The 20,731-nt window shown below is 48.1% G+C and overlaps 1 pseudogene; it reads right to left on the bottom strand.

Annotated features, from left to right (window-relative positions):
- Positions 1–20,391, bottom strand: part of LOC146187375 (uncharacterized) — a 44,314-nt pseudogene extending 23,923 nt beyond the window's left edge.
- Between the last annotated feature and the right edge of the window lie 340 nt (positions 20,392–20,731).

Genomic DNA, 20,731 nt, shown 5'->3' with positions numbered 1-20,731 from the left:
GAAAAGCTTCTGCGCCGATACTTTGGACCTTACGAGGTGCTCCGCCGCCTCACCGTGGTGAACTACGAGGTGCTACCCCAATGTACTGTTCGCTGCTCTCGGCATCCGAAATCTGAAATAGTTCACGTCGCCAGAATGAAGCCATATTACAATCGGTAAACCGTTTTAGCTTCCACACCAGAGCCAGAGACTCCCGTATAACTTGCCCCGCTTTTCTATTTTTCCCTTACGTTTCCGGCATCGGGTCGATGCATATTGGAAGGGGGGCAATGCACACCGCTGCCCATTTTCTAGCGCCACCAAGTGGCCGAATGTTTTGGCGCGAGGCTGAGCGTCGTCCTCGTCTGTCGCTACAATATTGAGCTCTAACCAAGGATAGCGGCCTTAGCCTAGAAGCAACAAACAATAATTTCAGACATATTCTAAAGTAGGACGTGGTAGATGTAGGCGGTAGAATTGTTTGTAAGGATACCGGTAAGCAGTCCAAGAAAACGAAAGCGAGAGCCGCGTACGTTCCACGGTGAGCCCGAAGATGACGTTGATGAATGACTCCGACATTACGAAAGATGCAGCAAGTACAACCGCTGGAAATCGACCGCACGTCTGTACAATGTTGTTTTCTTCCTCCCTGGGACGGCTCTGACGTGGTTTGATAATCACGAAGAAATCCTGACGACCTGGGACCGATGCGTTGAAGAAATTATGAGGTTCTTTGGGGATACCCTTGCGAAGAAGGAACGCGCTGAGCATCAACTTTTCCAGAGAGCCCAGCTGCCCGGTGAGACATTCACACGATACATCGAGGAAATATTGAAACTTTGTCGCATTGTAAACCGGCAGATGACAGAAGGAGACAAAGTAGGGCACCTTCTCAAGGGGATTGCTGAGGATGTATACAACTTCCTTATTTCGCGGGACACCCTTGTAACAGTAGCAGATGTCTTAGAGCAGTGCCGGGCATTTCAGGCGTTAAAGGCACGTCGGATAGCACCCAAATTTGGCCGTCTTTCTAATGGCACAACTGTTGCCGGTATCGACATTCCGGAGGCTGAAGACGTCGCTTCTATGGTCAGGAGGATTATATGCGAGGAGCTGGATATTCAGCGGCAACGTATAAATTTCGATGTACCTTACCACCCGACATCGAGGTCCATATCATCATGGGAACAGCGCACGTCGTGGGCTGCGCAAAATAACTGCGAACCAGCTTACAACAACGGCGTGGAGCGGACCCTGCAACCAACATCGCACCCTTATCTCCAGCAGCTTCCAGCCCATTCGGATGAAGTGCCTCGTGGTGCTCCTCGTCGCGATTTTGTCGCCCCATCTTGGCCTCCAAGGGATCCTGAAGTGAACTACCAGAGCCGCCAGCCATCTGTATGTTATTGCTGTGGGGGCAGCGGATATATCTTCCGCTTTTGCCCACGTCGTCAAATTACCCGACCCCCTGCCCAGCGAGCACCACGCTTCACGAATGGTGCCCAGTGGGAGCAGCAGCCACGCGCTACCTACTATCGGCCCTCTTCACCTCAACGCCATGCACGGAATTACTCCCCTGCGTCCGATCGCAGTATCACTCCCCCGCCGCAGCGACAACCCCATTCGCCATCCCCACGTCGCCGCTTTGTTTCTCCACCGCTGGGAAACTAGGTGGTGCGACCGATGGAGGTAAGGTCGCCGGACGGTCAATTTCACGCATACCTCTGCCTATCGTCATGCTAAAGAACAAAGTGTCAGTGTGTGTCGACAATGTTAAAACGGATGCTTTGGTTGACACTGGTGCCGCTGTGAGAGTTATGAGCCTTTCATTTAATAACCGCCCTCGACAGAAAGTTATGTTTTATGTGCGACAAAATACTACGTTTTGTGGAGTTGGAGGTGAAACGTTAGTTCCGGTTGGCCAGTGCACTGTGTCAGTTGTCATTGGTGACGAGTGCTGTAGGACAGAATTCGTTGCATTGAGACGTGCCACGTGTGACGTTATCTTGGGAGTTGACTTTTTGCGCGAGTGTGGTGCGACTTTAGACTTTAGTGCCAGTTAAATTTATTTGCAGCCGAACATTATCCCCGCATTAGTAGATAACAAGTTCATGTCTCAGAGTCATGAAAGAGTTCTCGCCCTGAATGAAGATGCGCTGCTGCCTGCGATGACGGCGACGTTTCGCCTCTTGAAGTTATCTGAATCATCTGAATCTTTCATGGGTAAACGTTCAATAGTCGTCGAGCCAGATGTCTCGAATGGAGCGAAAAAAAATATTTTGGTTCCACGCTCCGGGTCGTGAGGCGAAGGATGGTCGCGCATACCTCTGAGCTGTGAGCGTGTCAAAAGAACCTGTCCGTCTTTCTTCTGGTTTGACACTCGCGAGATTTGAGAATTATGTGACTCATACCATTAGAATTATTTACGATTGCACAGGAGCCGCGAAAGACAAGACTGAATATTGTGCTCAGTTTGAGGGCATGGTCAATAAATCGCTCCCATCTAGTGAACGTCGTATTCTGCAAGACATTTTGACAACGCATGCCCAAGTGTTCAACTTTGCCTCAAACGGATCGGGTAGCCATTTGCCAGCTTCTCGGCTACAGCACAAAATTACCACTGGAAGTACACCCCCTATTCGCCAAAATCTTGCAGAGTCTCCGCGGCGGAGCGCAAGATAATTCTAGAACAGGTGGACGAAATGCTGCAGAAAGGAATCATCCGAGAATCCATGGGCCGCACCTGTGATCCTAGTGCGAAAAAAAGACAATTCTTGGCGATTTTGTGTAGACTACCGTCGTTTGAATGCGGTAACAAATAAAGACGTATAACCATTACATCGCATTGATGACGCTGTCGATTGTCTGCATTGGGCGCCATATTTCTCCTTTGTTGATTTGCGATCTGGCTATTGGCAAATTCCTCTACATCCATCCGACCGTGAGAAGACTGCTTTTGTAACACCAGATGGCTTATACGAATTTAATGTAATGCCCTTTGGATATGCAACGCTCCCGCGACGTTCGAGCAATTTATGGACACTATCCTTCGTGGCCTCAAATGGGAAATATGCATGTGTTACCTTGATGTTATCATTTTTGGAAAGACCTTCCAAGAGCACAATGAGGCTCCATAATGTTCTTGAAAGCGGGCCTCATTTTGAATTCGAAGAAGCGCCATTTTGGAGAGCGACAAACTTTAGTTCTTGGGTTCCTCACCAACGAGGATGGTATCAGACCGGATGCACAGAAGATTGCTGCATTACGCGACTTCGAAACTCCACGCACCCCGAAAAGTCTTCGGAGCTTTGTTGGCCTCTCTTTTTATTTTCGTCGCTTCATTGCTGATTTCGCGCAATTTGCCCAGCCCCTTCTCTACTGCACAAGGATTCGCAATTTGTGTGGACCCCAGAGTGCGAATCCTCTTTCAATCTGCTCAAGTCTTCACTAACTTCAACACCACTGCTGCGTCACTTCGACCCTTCTGCTGTGACGAAGGTTCACACTGACGCCAGTGGCATCGGTCTTGGGGCGTTGCTTGTGCAGCTGCATAGTGGGGCTGAGCACGTTGTTGCATATGTCAGCCGCACGTTGATAAAATGTGAACAGAACTACACTGTTACCGAATTGGAGTACCTCGCATTTGTGTTCGCTGTGCCGAAGTTCCGACCATACCTACATGGACGCTACCTCACCATAGTTACTGACCACCATTCGCTATGCTGGCTCATCGGACTTCGCGATCCGTCTGGTCGTCTGGCGCGCTGGACACTGCGCCTACAAGAATACAACTTTGGTGTCGCGCAGAATAGTGGACGACATCACAGTGATGCAGACAGCTTGTCACGGCACCCATTGCCGGCTTCCGTTAACGCTTAAGACAGCTTCGACGGGTGTTTAGCCTCAATCACGTCGACGTTTCCTAGTATGGCGACCTTTAGGCGAGAACAACGCAACGACCGGTCACTACAGCCTCTTATACAAGAGGCAGAAGGAAGAGCAGAGTCAACGCAGTTTACTATCGAAGATGGTGTTTTGTTCAAGCAGAACTACTCAGTTGACGGTGCTGCCCTCCTTTTAGTCGTCCCAAAAAATCTCCGTGCACAAGTTTTGCATGCCATGCACGATGACATTACCTCTGGACATCTAGGCTTCTGTCGTACCCTGCACCGAATTCGCCAGCGTTTTTATTGGCCACAAATTTATAAGACAACCAAGCAATACGTTGCGACATGTCAACAATGCCAGCGACTTAAGGCACGCACCCCCACGCTGGCCGGACCTTTACACCCCGTCAAGCCACCTACCTCATCTTTTGAAAAGATTGGAACTGACCTGCTCGGTTCATTTTCAAAGACTGTAGAGGGCTGCCGCTCGGTTATCGTCTGCGTTGACTATCTTAGCAGATATGCGGAGACCGCTGCTCTCGCTACCGCAAAGGCTGCTGATGTTTCGTCGTCTCTTTTGCCTTACATACCAAAATCTATCAGTTTGGCTGGCTTCAAAATATGTTTCAAGTCTGCGAATGCGGTCACTCGCCGTTCAGACTGCGGCAGGGTCTGGCGGTTTCGAAGAAAGATGGCGCCCGCGGGCACCTTTGCGGTACTCTGAAAATTTTCCACTGACTCTAAGGTGAAGCAGGCGTCAGCGCCTCTCACGGGTGCCAGGAAAGGCGACATGGGAGTGCGCCATGGCGGAGTGGTGCAGGGATACGACAGTGAGCCCACTGCTCCCTTATAGAACAGTATTTTATGAGCCTTCAAGTGGGCGCGCGACCGCGCCGACAGCGAAGCGCACGCCGCCCCTGCAGCTCCTCTCCTGTTGCCATGGTAACGACGCAGGCGCTCAACTGGCCTTTCACGGCCACTGCGAAATGTTGTTGCTGTTGCGACTGTAGGAAGAAGGAAAAGAATGCTCAACTGTAGCCCTTGTAGCTCTCGCTACAAAACGAGTCCAAACCTCTTTCTGCCCGTACATCCGCGCACAGCTGGGACTGTACGCTGCATCTTGAAGATGACAACGCAATGAAACTGCGAACGCGTCCATCTAGTTCATGGGAGAGGGGAATGAAAGCGCTGTGATAGCCACCATAACAGAAAGAAACCCGCAACCAGCCAATCACTGTACACGCAGACACTGTGATTCAGATGGCTGCTAAGTGTTAGAAACGTGCACGACAGAAAACCCCCACGAAATGATCCGGTATCAAACAAGAGAGGAAATCTGTTTCCCGAGCCTTCAAAATGTACCTGCTGCGGTAATTGAAACCCATGCGAGGAGGGCGCTGAACAACTGCGGATGGCGGCGAAGGTTACACACCGCCCTTCGACACATTCCCGTGTTGAGCTGACGTTTAACCCTGCTAAACCATCTTATTCGTACAGAAAGGGCAATTTTGATTTAGTTATGATGCGGTTTAGGCATTAGTAGACATAGTCTTGCACCGATTAAAGGTAGAAACAACGAAGTTGAAGAAGCTGTAAATACAATTGACTACACGTATACACCATACATAGTACCTTAGTTAAGTTATATAGCCGCACTGTGATCTTTCTGAAGCTCGAGCGGCCGGACAACTTGACATTCGCTGATATATTTCGTAGCGAAGTTTTCAAGATTACGCGAGCATAAAGCTTAGTGGCCTTACACTGAGCACATTATTTGGCTGCTCCGGGGTAATTTTGAGCTTATGTGAAACCTGGTCTGGTGGCCTAGTTCAGCTAAGGCTTAAGGGTGTTAATTGGGGATGGGAGAAAATTACTACCTCTCCCATAACCGGAAGTCGATGTGCGCATGAAATGACAATGTGCATTTTATGTCGTCAGCTTCGAGCAGCCTTTAGTTCTGATGTATAACTGCTGTATAAACCGCCCCAGTCCATAGTGGTTGAAAGAATAGAGCCATGCTGTATATATGTATGCGTGTATTTTTTTATTATTTTTTTCCTTGGCTTCTATGCTCATATTTACGTGCTGTACTAGCTTTCTGATGTACTGCTGTAGACTGCTTAGTTTGTTACGGGGGCAGAGACCTCATCAGGCAATCATGCCTTTTGTCTCTGCCACCCGCAGGAAGGTGTGATTTGCTGCAAATAAAAAAAAAAGACTGACAATAAAAAGACTGACTGACAAAAGCAATCGCTTTTCGCCAGACTCCTACCTCTCGTTTCATCGTAATCGCTCGTTTTAAGCAACTGTGACGGTGATGGGATTGCAATACAGAACGATGCAAAGTCATGCAATGACACGGAGAGACGTTGGCTGTTTTTTTATTCGAGTGGTTAGCCATCAGGCATTTTGAAAAAGCGAGCGGGATGTAGGAGAACAAAGAAGAAGTGTAAATTGTTCTCTTTTAAACATTCGCAGAGGTTCCTGATAAACTTATTTTATAGTGTCCACTTGCGGTAGTCACATCCAAGATCTCACCGCAGGCCTACTTTCCTTAGTTAGCACTGTCTCACAGATGCTGTAGTTGGGCAGGTCCACATGAGGTTTTCCATGTCGCACAGTTCCAGTGAAGCACCACAATGCCGGCATTTACCGTTCGCTTAAAGGCGTTCGTCACGCCCCCGATGACGCACAGAAGAGGTCAGAGCCGCTCCTGCCCGAATCCGGCGCATAAAGACCTTCTCCTCCTAAGTGAGATTACGGAGGAGAGGGTACGAACAGGGAGAACGCATTCGTTGGAGCAAAGAATATTTCTCGGAAACATGTTACAGGAATCCATCTGAGGTAAAAGGGGAAGGTGGCGGGATATTATGTGTCAAGGTGTGTCGTTGTATGCACATGTATATTATATAGATCGTGAGCATGGCCGCGAATCCAATGTATGCACACAGGACAGGGGTATTTTTCGCAGAGCTGGTGAATGGATTGTGTAATTTCTAATGTGCGCCGAACAGCCTTAAGCTGCTTAAGGGCGACTAAGGAGTCAGTGTAAAAATGAACAATATCAAATGTGGATGTCAAAGTTGATGTCAGTGGAAGCTTGAAGAAATTACATTGTGTATCGCCTGACACTCCGAGTTAAGATGACGACGAGAGGGACTGTACAGAGCGGTTACTCCCTGTAGTGCTGAGTGTGATGCATCGGTGTATAATATGCACCCTGGACGTAACTTCGAGGCTAATATCGGCGGCGAAGCAGTGGAGCGATTTTCCGTGAGTTGATAGTGCGACAAGGAGAAAGAGTCTCTAAGCGGTGGTGCTGAAGCGATATTTCCGTGCCCTGTCTCACGCTGCTCGATGAGTTCAGTTAATGTATTAAGTTGAGAGTACTCTTGCACGACGGGTATGGGTGTAAGGGAGGGAAATAGGTTATGGCGCGCATAGCTTCACGATTGATAGCTTCAAGGGATTCCCATTGTCGGAGGATGAGACGATGAAATTGCACCTGGTACACTATCCGCAGGTGAAGAATGAAGCGCACGAGCTGACGAGAAATATCAGAACGTGCTCTGTCTGAGAGCATAGCTATGCGACAAATCAGGCCAAGGGCGGTGTGAGCCGATTTAAGGGTAGCGTTTAGCCAAAGGGTTCCAGTTCCAGATGTATGAAGAAGAAGGCCTAGAACACGAACACTTTCCATTTGATGAGCTTGACAATTACCTATCGTAAAAGTAAAATGGGCTGCTTTACGTAAACCAAATTGTTCCCGATGCGACTGAAACTTGACGTATTAAAAGATAGGAACTGACCAATAGCGGGGAGTCAAGATGTTAAAATATCTAGCGAGTGCTGAAGTGCTGACTGTTGTACAGATGACTCTGGATAACAGGCCCACAAGGATACGTCGTCAGCATACGCAACAATGCGTGCAAAAGGCTTTTTTCTAAAGCTCGGCCCATAGAAATAAAAGCCACGTTAAATAATGTGGGTGCGAGGATGAAGAACTGGGGAACCCCGCGGTTGGAGGTATAGTGACCAAAAGGCATCCCAGCCACACAAATTCTAAAGGTTTTGTTTGTTGAAAAAGAGTGATGAGAGAAGAAATCGATTGGAGAGACCGAGATCCTAAAGGGTGTCAAGAAGTTCAGAGTGAAAGACGTTATCGTATGCTTTTGTGACATATGTAACGATCACAGCACGAACCAAATGTCTCTGGGGAGAATGACTGCGTGCGTCAGCAGTCAAAGCAGCAAGGCCGTCTTCAGTTATTTCAGGACGGAACCAGATTTTTGATTCTGGACAACAAGCAATCGATTCTATCCATTTTGACAAAAGAGCTGCTAGAATGTATTCGTAAAGCTTACACATAGTAGACGTAAGAGAAATAGAGCGGAGGGCTGTTAGAGAAATGGGCGGTTGAGCTGATTTGAGTATTGGCACAAAAGGAGGTTTCCATTCTGAGGGAATTACTTCAGAATGCCACACTTCATTGAATGTATCAAGCAGAGACTGTAACCAGACCCTTCCATATAACAAAACAAGCAATTAGGTCGGCCGTCGTGTCCGGGGAAAGTGTTTGTCTTGAGGCAATCTGTGGAAGCAAGCAATTCAGCCATACGGAAGTCTGTAGTAATCTCATCAGGGGGCTAAAACGTTGATAACACCGGATGAGAAGTAGGAATACAATCATGATATAGGAATAACTGGTGAACTGCCTGTTGTGCAAATGAAGCTTCGTCCACATTCAGGGCCAGGAGAATGCGTTCGGTGTAATGAGCTACTTGACAAGGGTGTTCCATGGAGTGAAATATCTGCCAAAGATGTCGATTGCCTTGTCTACAGGAGAGGCGTGTACATCATGCAACCCAGTGCTCCCTGCTAAGTCGCTTTGGGTAGCGCAGCCCATATGCAGTAGCGCGATGAAGAGCAAAAATAGCTGAACGGTCATCGGAATTACGAGACGCATAGCGATCCGCCTGGCGACGAAGAGCCAAGAGATTTAAAATTTGCATGTTTTCGCCGCTACTGTAAATGAGGATGATGACCGCTGGCTTGTTGAAAATGTACAAGTAGCGCATTTGAGCGCTTCTAAGGGGGGAACGCCATGAGCTGGCGCCGCAACGCAGTGGCAGACAATTACCAATGCCAGAACGCCCGACGAACTGCCTACCGGCGTCGGCCGGCGTACTACTCGCGAATTTTTTGCGAAGCTCCATCCTTAGAGAGGGCAAAGAAACCTAAAAGAGCGAACTGTTTTCATGAAATCACGTTCATCATCATCATCATCATCATCATCATCATCATCATCATCATCATCATCATCATCATCATCATCATCAGCCTGATTATACCCACTCCAGAGCGAAGGCCTCTCCCATATTTCTCCACTTAACCCGGTTCTGTGCTAGCTGCATCCACTTGACCCCTGCGAACTTCTTAATCTCATCCGCCCACCTAACTTTCTGCCGCCCCCTGCTACGCTTTCCTTCCCTTGGAATCCAGTTTGTTACCCTCAGCGACCATCGGTTATCCTCTCTTCGCACTACATGTCCTGCCCATGTCCATTTCTTCTTCTTAATTTCCACTAGAATGTCGGTAACTTGAGTTATTTCTCTGACCCACTCTGCACGCTTTCTATCTCTTAATGTTACCCCTACCATTTTTCGTTCCATAGCCCTCTGGGTTGTCCTCAACTTAAGTAGAACTCTTTTGGTTAGCCTCCACGTTTCAGCCCCATAGGTGAGTACAGGAAGATGCAACTGCTGTATACTTTCCTCTTGAGCGATACTGGTAAGCTGCTAGTCATAATCTGCGAGTGCTTGCCAAATGCGCTCCATCCCAATCGTATTCTTCTTGTTATTTCCTTTTCGTGGTCCGGGTCTGCGGTTACTACCTGTCCTAAGAAGGCATATTCGCCTACTACTTCCAGTATTTCGCTACCTAATGTAAACTGCTGTTCCTTCCCGACGCTGTTGAACATTACCTTAGTCTTCTGCATATTGATTTTCAAGCCTACCTTTCTACTTTTCCTGTCTAGGTCATCAATCATTATTTGCAGTTCATCCCCCGAGTTGCTTAGCTGCTTAGCAAGCCAATGTCATCAGCAAATCGCAGATTACTGAGGTATTCTCCATCTACCCTTATCCCTAACTGCTCCCATTCCAAGTCTCTGAATACTTCCTCTAAACAAGCTGTGAATAGTACTGGGGAGATTGTGTCACGTTCGGTGCCCGGCTATTCGCGTTTTGGCACCCGGACGAGGCGGGATTACTCACCGGATGAAGACAAATCAATGCCCGTGTATTGGCTCTGGGTTTGATTTCGACGCTTAATCAAGGTCGCTGGAAGCTAAAAGCACTTTTTGCTTAATATTTCTGGAATGCCGATTAGCTTGTCGAATAGAGCAATGGTGGTGGTTTTTTTTAGATACCGGTGTTCTTCGCTGAAATTGGCTACCATCACCTGAGCTAGTCCATTCTTGAAATAAGCTATGCCTCAAACGATGCGCCCCCTTCATGGATCACTGCCTTGTCGTTGCGGAGCGGCTTGCAAAACTCGATGAAGTCGTGAGCTCTGCTGTGTAGGGCCACGCAAGATAGACAGGTCACGGCAGAGAGTTCTGACAAAATGTGATTCACTGGAGAAGGTAATGGCAACCCACTCCAGTATTTCCTGCCAAGAAAACCTTATGACCAGTCACAATAGCATTAATGATATGGCGACGGAAGATGAGCCCCCAGGTTGGAAGGCGTCCCACATGTTACTGGAGATGAACAAAGGGCGATTCCTAGTAGCTCCAGGACGAATGAAGCGGCTGGGCTGAAGCCAAAAGGACGCTCATTTGTGGATGTGTCGGGAAGCGACCGGAAAGTCCGATGTTGAAAGGAGATATATCACATAGCAACATGGAATGTACGATCTATGACACAAGGTAAACTGGATGTCGTCAAGCGAGAAATGGACGGATTGAACATCGATATCTTGGGTATCAGCGAGCTCAAGTAGACTGGAATGGGAGAATTTAATTCCGGCGACCAGTATGTCTTTTTATTGTGGGCACGAATCCAGGAGAAGGGGTGGGGTTGCTCTCATAGTAAACAGAAGAATGGGCAAAGCAGTGCTAGGGTACAACCAAAAAACGAGCGAATGATTTTACTTCGTATCCAAGGTCACCCTTTCAACATAACAGTTATCCAAGTCTATGCAGCAAGCACTACTGTTGAAGAAGCTCACCTTGAGAGATTTTATGCTGACCTGCAATGGCTTTCAGACCGCACACCATCATCAGACGTCCTTTTTCTCATAGGAGACTGGAATGCTAAGGGGGGGAGTGAAGAAATATCTGGAATTACAGGCAAGTTCGGTCTTGGTGAGCCAAATGAAGCTGGGTAGAGGCTAGTAGAATTTTGTTAAGAAAACTCCCTCACCATAGCGAATACTCATTTTCAACAGCACAAGAGGCGCCTGTACACATGAACTTCACCGGACGGTCTGTACAGGAATCAGATTGATTATATTCTTTGCCGGCAGAGATGGAGAAGCGCTATACAAGCAGTAAAAACAAGGCCTGGGGCCGATTGTGGTACCGATCATCACCTTCTTGTTGCCAAATTTAAAATTCGATTGAAGAAAACGCAGAAAACTAGACGGCCTTTCAGGTACGATCTGGATCAAATTCCATCAGAATATGCTGCGGAAGTGAGGGATCGATTTCAAGAATTAGATCTAGAAGACAGAGAGCCTGAAGAGATGTGGACTGAAGTTCGTGATAAAAAACAAGAAGTTGCTACTAAGGTAGTTTCAAAGCAAAAGAAAGGCAAGAAAGCAAACTGGTTATCTGAAGAGGCTTTGCAAATAGCTGAGGAAAGGAGGACACAAAAGTTATGGGGGCAAGAGAAAGATACAAGGTTCTCAATGCAGATTTTCAGAAAATAGCAAGAAGAGATAAGAATGTCTTCCTGAACATACAGTGCCAAGCAGTTAAGGACAACAGCCAATTGAGGAACACAAGAGCTCTGTATAAGACAATCACAGATATCAAAGGAAGCATCTGTGATAAGCTGGGAGTGATAAAGGACAAACGAGGAAGGGACCTCACTGAAGCCTCAGAGATAAAGAAGAGGTGGCAGGAATACACAGAAGAACTGTACAAGAAGGACCCGGATGTGCAAACACAACATAAGGCGGTTGTGATTACTGATATCGAGGCGGGCATCCTGAAGAGTGAAGTTGAATGGGCCTTAGCCAGCCTTGCTAAGAACAAAGCTAGCGGAATTCATGGCATTCCAGCTGAGTTGCTTCACATCCTCAACCATGACAACGCTGTTAACGTTCTGTATGCATTATGGCAGAAAATTTCGACAACCCTGCAGTGGCCACAGGATTCGAGGAGGTCGGTTTACATCCCCATTCCGAAGAATGGCAGTGCCAAAGATTGTTCCAACTACCGCACGATCGCGCTTATTTCGCATGATAGCAAGGTGATGTTAAAAATCGTCCAAGGTAGGCTGCAGCAGTATGTGGACCGGAAGCTTCCGGACGTGCAAGCTCGGTTTCGCAAGGGCAGAGGAACTAGAGATCAGATTGCCAACCTTCGCTGGATCATGGAAAAAGCAAGTGAGTTGCAGAAACCCATCTACTTCTGCTTTATTGATTATGCGAAAACCTTTGACTGCGTAGATCACAGCAGATTGTGGCAAACTCTCCAAGAGATGGTAGTTCCAATTCACCTCATCTGTCTCCTCAGGAACCTGTATGAAGGGCAAGAGGCCACAGTCAGAACTGGGCATGGTCTTACTGATTGGTTTTCTACTGAGAAAGGAGTGAGACACGGCTGCACACTGTCGCCCTGCCTATTAAACCTATATGCTGAGTGCATCATTAGGAAGGCCGGTATAGACGATCTTCAGCTGGAGTAAGATTGCTGGGAAACGTATCAACAACCTTAGATATGCGGATACCACTTTAATGGCCGAAAGGGAAGTGGAACGTAAGAGACTTCTGATGAGCGTATATCACCCGTTAGTAATTATGTAGGAATAATAACGATGCGCCCTTAACGGTGCGCACACTCCCAGACACCCTTAGAGTAAATTGGGGTAGCTGTTTCGGTCGCAAAGGAGATGCCCTCGACCTGCGTGGCAAGCTCTGCCGGAATTCAACTACCTTGTAGTGACAGAAGTAGGTGGCCGTTTGGTGCCCGGCTGTCGCCGGTTCAAGCCAGAGTAAGGATCGGTGTCAGAAGTAACAAACAAAACAAATTTTATACACAGCAAGAGACGATACAGAGTACACAAACACTTGAAATTGCACAGACGAGAGGTTCTCAGAAAAACAAATGCTAAGCTTACAACTAGAGAGGTATTCAATAACACAGAGGCTTTACAACACAGATCAAACACGAGAGAGACACATAAACAAACACCAAATTGGTCACCGGGCAATGTTGCAGTCCCACGCCTCGAGAGTCACGATGTGGCCGCCATGGAAGATGAGCGCCGCTCCCTCGCAGGTCCGTGGGCTTGCCAGCAGCGGGTGATCCCCGAAGTCCAGCCGAAGTACTTGCGAACACGCCGCAACCACTGACTGACTGACTACACAAGCTGCGCTGACTCCATAAATAGGGCGCGCCGCGTCTGTCTGTTAAGGCGCGCTAAAGCTAGCGCGCACACACACTTGGCTTCGCTGGTTAAAGCTCTCCCTTTTCCTCCCGTCGAGCCGCACGTCGGCATTGGCTAGGACCCGTACAAATTTCCCGAAATCTCTGGCATATTCCAGTCTGATGAGTCACCGTCATCTCCGGGTGATGAGAAAGAGGACGACGGCGACGCGTACAAAGCTACGCGCTCTCTCGCGCGGGGGAGGAGATTTTTTCTCGAACTTCGTGGAAGTTTCCATGCGGCGACACGCGGGTCTCGCGCCGCGCCGGCTTGGTAAAAAATGTGCGCCGATTTCGTGACAGCGTACAAGAAGAGAGTGAGAAGTTTGGACTTAAACTGAACATTAAAAAGACAAAGATCACGTCGTCTTGCCCTATCGAGTCCTGGAGCATCAAGGAACAAGAAGTGGAAGCTGTGACAGATTTTCTCTTCTTGGGCTCCAAGATTACCCCGCACGAAGACAGCAGCCATTAAAATAAGGAGACGCCTGCTTCTGGGAAATGGAGCCATGGCTAGCCTTGACCGCCTGGTAAAGAGCAGATACATTACACTGCCAATCAAGACCGTATAACTCGTGCTATAGCATTTCCAGTTCTGATGTATGGATGCGAGAGTTGGACTGTGAAGAAGGCTGACCGTCGAAGAATTGACGCGTTTGAATTGGGGTGCTGGCGAGTTCCTTGGACGGTCAGGAGTTCCTTGAGAGTTCTTTGGACGGTCAGAAGATCAAATCAGTCGATATTGACGACCATAAACCATGACTGCTCTTTGGAGGATGAAATTCGAAAGGTAAAGCTCAGCGACTTTGGCCATCTGATGAGAAGAGAGGAGTCGCTGGAGAAATATTTGATGTTGGGAAAGGTTGAGGGTCACCGGAAAAGGGTAGGTAGCGAACGCGATAGTTAGATGGCACCCTCGAGGCGCTGCAGATGAAGTTGTGTGATATTAGGAAGATCGTGAGAGACCGGAAAGCGTGGCGTGATATGGTCCATAGGGTCACGAAAAGCCGGACACGACTGAACAACTGAACTGAACAAGCGATGTACACGCCTCGATCCTGGAGCAGCTAGATGTTTCTCTATAATGCTCTCACCAGTTTCTGTCTCCGGTGCCCACGCAAACGATAAGGTGATCTTTGGTCGGAATCGCACTGTCATCATCATCATCATCAGTATACCCACTGCAGGGCGAAGGCCTCTCCCATATTTTTCCACTTAACCCAGTCCTGTGCAAGCTCTATCCACTTGACCCCTGCGAACTTCTTAATCTCATCCGCCCACCTAACTTTCTGCTGCCCCCTGCTACGCTTTTCTTCCCTTGGAATCCAGTTTGTTACCCCCAGAGACCATCGGTTATCCTCTCTTCGCACTACATGTCCTGCCCATGTCCATTTCTTCTTCTTAATTTCTACTAGAATGTCGGTAACTTGAGTTATTTCTCTGACCCACTCTGCACGCATTCTATCTCTTAATGTTACCCCTACCATTTTTCGTTCCATAGCCCTCTGGGTTGTCCTCAACTTAAGTAGAACTCTCTTGGTTAGCCTCCACGTTTCAGCCCCATAGGTGAGTACAGGCAAGATGCAACTGTTGTATACTTTCCTCTTGAGCGATACCGGTAAGCTGCTAGTCATAATCTGCGAGCGCTTGCCAAATGCGCTCCATCCCAATCTTATTCTTCTTGTTATTTCTTTTTCATGGTCCGGATGTGCGGTTACTACCTGTCCTAAGTAGACATATTCGCCTACTACTTCCAGTATTTCGCTCCCTAATGTAAACTGCTGTTCCTTCCCGAGGCTGTTGAACATTACCTTAGTCTTTCGCATATTGATTTTCAAGCCTACCTTTCTACTTTTTCTGTGTAGGTCGTCAATCATTATTTGCAGTTCGTCCCCCGAGTTGCTTAGCAAGGCAATGTCATCAGAAATCGCAGATTACCGAAGTATTCTCTATCTACCCTTATCCCTAACTGCTCCCATTCCAAGTCTCTGAATACTTCCTCTAAACAAGCTGTGAATAGTACTGGGGAGATTGTGTCTCCTTGCCTAACACCTTTCTTTATGAGAATTTTGTTAATTTCTTTATGCAGAACTTGAACTAGAGGCAAGCGGCTTACTGAGGACTGAGTAGTTGGCTCCTGTTTTCGCCGACAGCATCTTCAATGCAAACTAGTTCATGTCTTCTGACTCCATATGCAAACTAGTTCGTGTCTTCTGATTTCATGTTCGTCTCGATGCCCGATGTCGGCTTCGTCGTGTGCAAAGGTCGGGGCGGCGGCACACCGTTTCAATTTCACTATGTTTAAGTCTGGTTGTGTCTGCATATTATCAAGACGGCCATTTAAAAACTTGTTGAGCTATATCCACTTTGTTCAATGATATTAAAGTGCGCTTTAAGGATAATGTTAATTTCGGGCTACTTGTAAAGGTTAGTATGATACTGAAGAGATATGATCTTGGATGTGATTTCTGAAGGACGTCATTATGTTAAGTGTCGCTTCTGGTCCCTTGCCGGACGCCGAGCGCGGCCTGGCAGCGGGCAGGAAGGAACTGAGACTGCCCCGATCCCGGCACGATAACAACAACCCTTTATTTCACGCAAACAGCATCTTTATATAGCAAGCACTCATGTGACCAGTGACGTCACGGACAGACAATGTATTAGGCATCCGATAACGCAGACACATGACACACGGCACAGGCGCTATCAGCACATCTCTCCTTTTCTCTGAAAAGATACACTGGCATTTGCAGCAAACTTAGCACTGCCACCAACAAAGGATGAACACTTTTTAATGGAAGCAACAAATGCTCAAAACAAAATAACAGCCAGTTACTGAACCCATATCGGTCTGGCGGTTGGACATGAGGGCCAAATCTTGTTCTATATCCAGGAAGGCTAGTTTTTGGCAAGGGGGTATTAGATGGATCGGCAGGTGCCTTCGGTTTAGATGCATTAGTTTCCTGTTCCATTTCTACCTGACTATCATATGCCTGAGGAAATTCATAGCTACCTCCTTCTTTCTCGCAGTCATTCTGCTGGGAAACAAAGCGAACCAGGAATTTCCTCTTTCTTTCTAGAACTACACCCGTAGAAGGTCTAACTACATACGACCTCGGACGTTGTGCAGGAGGTAAGACTCCCGCTTTCACTTTGCAGTCTGTCACCCATAGTTCCGCTCCTGGTTTGAGGACTGGCAGCGGAAGAGCCCTATGACGACTATTGAAGTAACTACGCTGCCACTGTCGGATGGTTACATCGCGATCTCTTAACTTTTTCAGGCTCAACTTCTGGGGCAGAAGGCTCTTGGGAGGGACAGGGACTGTTGTGCGTAGCCGCCTGCCCATCAGAAGCTCTGCAGGGCTTTTTCCCAGTGGCCCTGGGATGTCCCTGTGCGCTAGCAACAAAAGATAGGGGTCCTTAGCTTTTATAATCAGCCGTTTATTTGTTTGGACCATCCTTTCTACTTCCCCATTTGCCTGAGGGTATCTGGGGCTCGTCATCACAGTGCGGAAGCCATAGTCGCGAGCAAACGACTGAAATTCCTGAAATACAAATTGTGTTCCATTACTATCCGAGATGACACCTCTGGTATGCCATGTCTTGCAAAGAAACTTTTGAGGTGCATAATGAGTAACACTTTTTGTCGAAGATAGCAAGGCTACCTCTAGGTATCTAAAAAATAATCTACTACCAACAAATACCATTTTCCCTCAATATGGCAGAGATCAACACATAGCTTTTGCCAAGGACGCTGTGGAGTGGTTGTCGGAAACATTGGTTCCGACTTTTGTTGCCTGTGTTCCGCGCACACTGGGCAATCAGTCACCAAAGCTCTCCGCTGGCAACTCAACCCAGACCACCATACGGACTCTGGCTCGAGCTCTCCATTTCTCGATTCCTTGGTAACTCTCGTGCAAGCGCGTCAAGACCTATGCGTGTAATGTTTGTGGAATCACTAGCCGCACACCTTTGAGTAGCACGCCTTCAGCGACTGTCAGCGTTGCTCTTTCCCGCCAGTATGGACGCAAGACCATCGACAGATATGAGAACTTGGGCCAGCCTTCCAGGCTGAATTTTACGAGAGCTTGACAGACTTCATCGGCTGCTTGTTCAGCTTTGACTCGTTCAAAAACGCTAGCCTCGACGGCATTTGTCAAACAGCCCGAAACGAATTTGGCGACTTCGCCAATACTCAGCGCATGAGCATCAATTTGGTTTCCCTGAATCGGGGCTCTAGACAATACATCTGCAGTAACGAGGCTCTTACCCGGGACATGCACAACCGTAAAGCTGAACCGCATAACTCTCATGCGAAAGCGCTGAATACGAGGAGGCAAAACATCTAAAGGTGATTATCCCAACAATGTTACAAGTCGTTTGTGGTCGGTTTCAAACAAAATTTTAAGACCTTTGATGTACCCTTCGAATCGTTCTGCCGCCCAAGTCATTGCCAACGCTTCCTTCTCAATCTGAGAGAATCTGGTTTCGGCAGGCGTCAACAAGCGTGACGCAAATGCAACAGGTCTCTTTTCATTGTTTGGTTGAATATTTATCAATACGGCCCCCAAACCGAATGATGACGCGTCAGCGGAAAGAAGCATAGGGTACTTTACATCATAGTTAGCCTTGACGCGCTTCGAAGAGATAACGTCTTTGATGTATGACAGCGCTTGCTCTTGGGCTGGTCCCCACGTCCATTCGCAACCCTTCAAAAGCAAGTGACGTAAAGGCGCCGTTTTCGAAGCCAAATCTTGTATGAATCTTGCCAGATGATTAGCCATACCGAGCAGCCATCGAACGTCAGACACGTTAGCTGGCGTCGCCGGTTCTCTGATAGCACGAACGTTTTCAGGATCCGGCTTGATGCCATCTTTACAAAGCACACAGCCAAAATATTTTATCTCAGTTACGCCAAAAGAACACTTTTCTTTGTTTAGCGCAACACCGGCACTGGTGAGACGATCTAAAGTAGACGCAGGCGCTCGTCATGTTGAGCCTTGTCGTTGCCAAAAATGAGCACATCATCCATCAGGTTTATCACGCCTGGGATTCCTTCAAGTATCTGCGACAATTTCTTCTGAAAGGTCTCGGATGCCGACGTTATTCCAAACGGCAGTCTTTGAAAACAGTATCGCCCAACTGGCGTTATGAACGTAGTTAACAACTGGCTTTCGGGCGACAACTTAATCTGAATGAAGCCAGAGTTGCCGTCCAACTTCGAAAACACAGAGGCGCCAACTAAAAGACCGAGGCTATCATCCACAGTCGGCATGACATAGCGCTCGCGAAGTACACTTTTGTTTGAGCCAAGTCAACGCAAATACGAACCGCTCAGATGGTTTAAGTACTGGCACAATTCCTGCACACCATTCTGTTGGTTCTACTTTGCGGATCACGCCATCTCGCTCCATACGCTCGAGCTCTTGCTTAACTCGGTCACGTAAGGTAAGGCTATGCGACGCACAACATGAATTGCAAAAGTTGTCGAGTTCGGCTTTAGTTTAATTTTGCATTCTCCTTTTATCGCTCCTAGACCACTGAAAAGCTGCGGCTGTTGCGCTACTGACCGAGTCCGCAAATTTAATAACTTCCAGAGCCTCAAGCGCTGGGAGACCCAAAAGTACGGAGCGTAATGGTGAGACCACGTACACGATTTGCTGTACAGTGTTTTCTTTCCACTGGATAGTGGCATGAAACTGGGAAATGTTGAGGGCACAATAGAAACTTCGGCACCGGAATCAACTTTAGCGAACACCGGAGTGGGGTTAATGACGACCTGTACATACCGAGTACTCCCCGTTCACCGCGCCGACGAAGTACGCCTCCTTGTCCATATGGAGAGAAGAAAGTTGTACCTTCTTTCATCACGTGCAGCCTTTTTTCGACATACAGCTGCGAAGTGTCCGCAACAACCGCAGTAATTGCATTCGGCTGCTTTTGCCAAGCACGAGGCTCTGGGGTGCGCTCCTTGACCGCTGTTGGGGCATGACCCGGGGGTGCCTGGTCGGTAGGACTGGACTCTGTGTCGCGGACCTTGTAGTAGATGAACAGTTCTCTGACGAGCTGTCCGAGTGCTGTCCTGAAGAATATTTTCTGGGCTGCCCTTGCTTGCTGACCGCGTCAAGATTGCCGGTCTCCGTTATCAAGGGTTCGTCGCTGGTTTCTCGCAGTTGCAGCTGCTGACGTTGGACGGTTTCCTTTAAACGCGCTTTTGCCAAGGCGCTGGCGAGAGTCAAATTCGCATCCATTTGAAGCGACTCAGAGAGCTTAGCCTCCCTGAGGCCGACCACGAACCTGCCGCGAATCATGCGTTCTTTTTCCTTGTAGTCGCACCGGTCCGCCATCTTGTGCAACGCGGTCTCTAATTGGTCGACTGACTCTCCAGGCTTTAGTGCGACGGTGAAAGCACGAGCTCTCATAAACAAGGTTCCTTGCGGCGACGAAGTGCTCGTCGAACTTCTGTTTGAGGACTTCGTATTGCTTCTGTTCTTCTTTGGGTAATAATAAAGTAGAGAAGATTTATCTTGCTTGCCTGCCCATCGTATAAAGTAGAGTCCGGACCTGCGCTTCTTCATTCCGCTCAATTAGGCCCGAGTCCAAGCGGTAGTCATCAAAGAGTTGGATCCAAGAAGGCCATTCGGCTGTCCGGTCGAAGTCAAACCTTGGCGGAGCTGGAACCGCGAACATGCCGTGGAAGGGCTTGACTGCGCTGCCCTCTGATATGGCGCCTGTTGACGAAGTTAAGGCAACGCCCTTCAACAGCCAGAGGATCCCACTTCTGACACCATGTCGCGTTTTGTCCCTTGCCGGACGCCGAGCGCGGCCGGGCAGCGGGCAGGAAGGAACTGAGACTGGCCCCGATCCCGGCACGATAACAACAACGTTTTATTGCACGCAAACAGCATCTTTATATAGCAAGCACACATGTGACCAGTGACGTCACGGACAGACAATGTTTCAGGCATCCGTAACACAGACACATGACACACGGCACAGGCGCTATCAGAACCCCGCCGTTTTATTAGTGTTATTGATTACAGAGGACGGAAAGTTTTGTTTCTCTCGCATGTGATTAGTATTCTGGCGAAAATCCTCAAATCGTGAGAAAATCCGCTAGAACCTGAAGACCTGTGAGTAGTGGATTGAGGTTGTGCTGTGGCATGGTAGCAACTGTGGAAATGATAATACTGCTGTCGGTGCGTGT

The sequence above is a fragment of the Amblyomma maculatum genome, chromosome 6 (genome assembly GCF_055883805.1).
Source record: "Amblyomma maculatum isolate TAMU_Amacu chromosome 6, ASM5588380v1, whole genome shotgun sequence".
NCBI classification, from domain to species: Eukaryota; Metazoa; Arthropoda; class Arachnida; order Ixodida; family Ixodidae; genus Amblyomma; species Amblyomma maculatum.
Note: the sequence above shows the minus strand (reverse complement) of the source record. Positions and strands in the feature narration are given on the sequence as shown.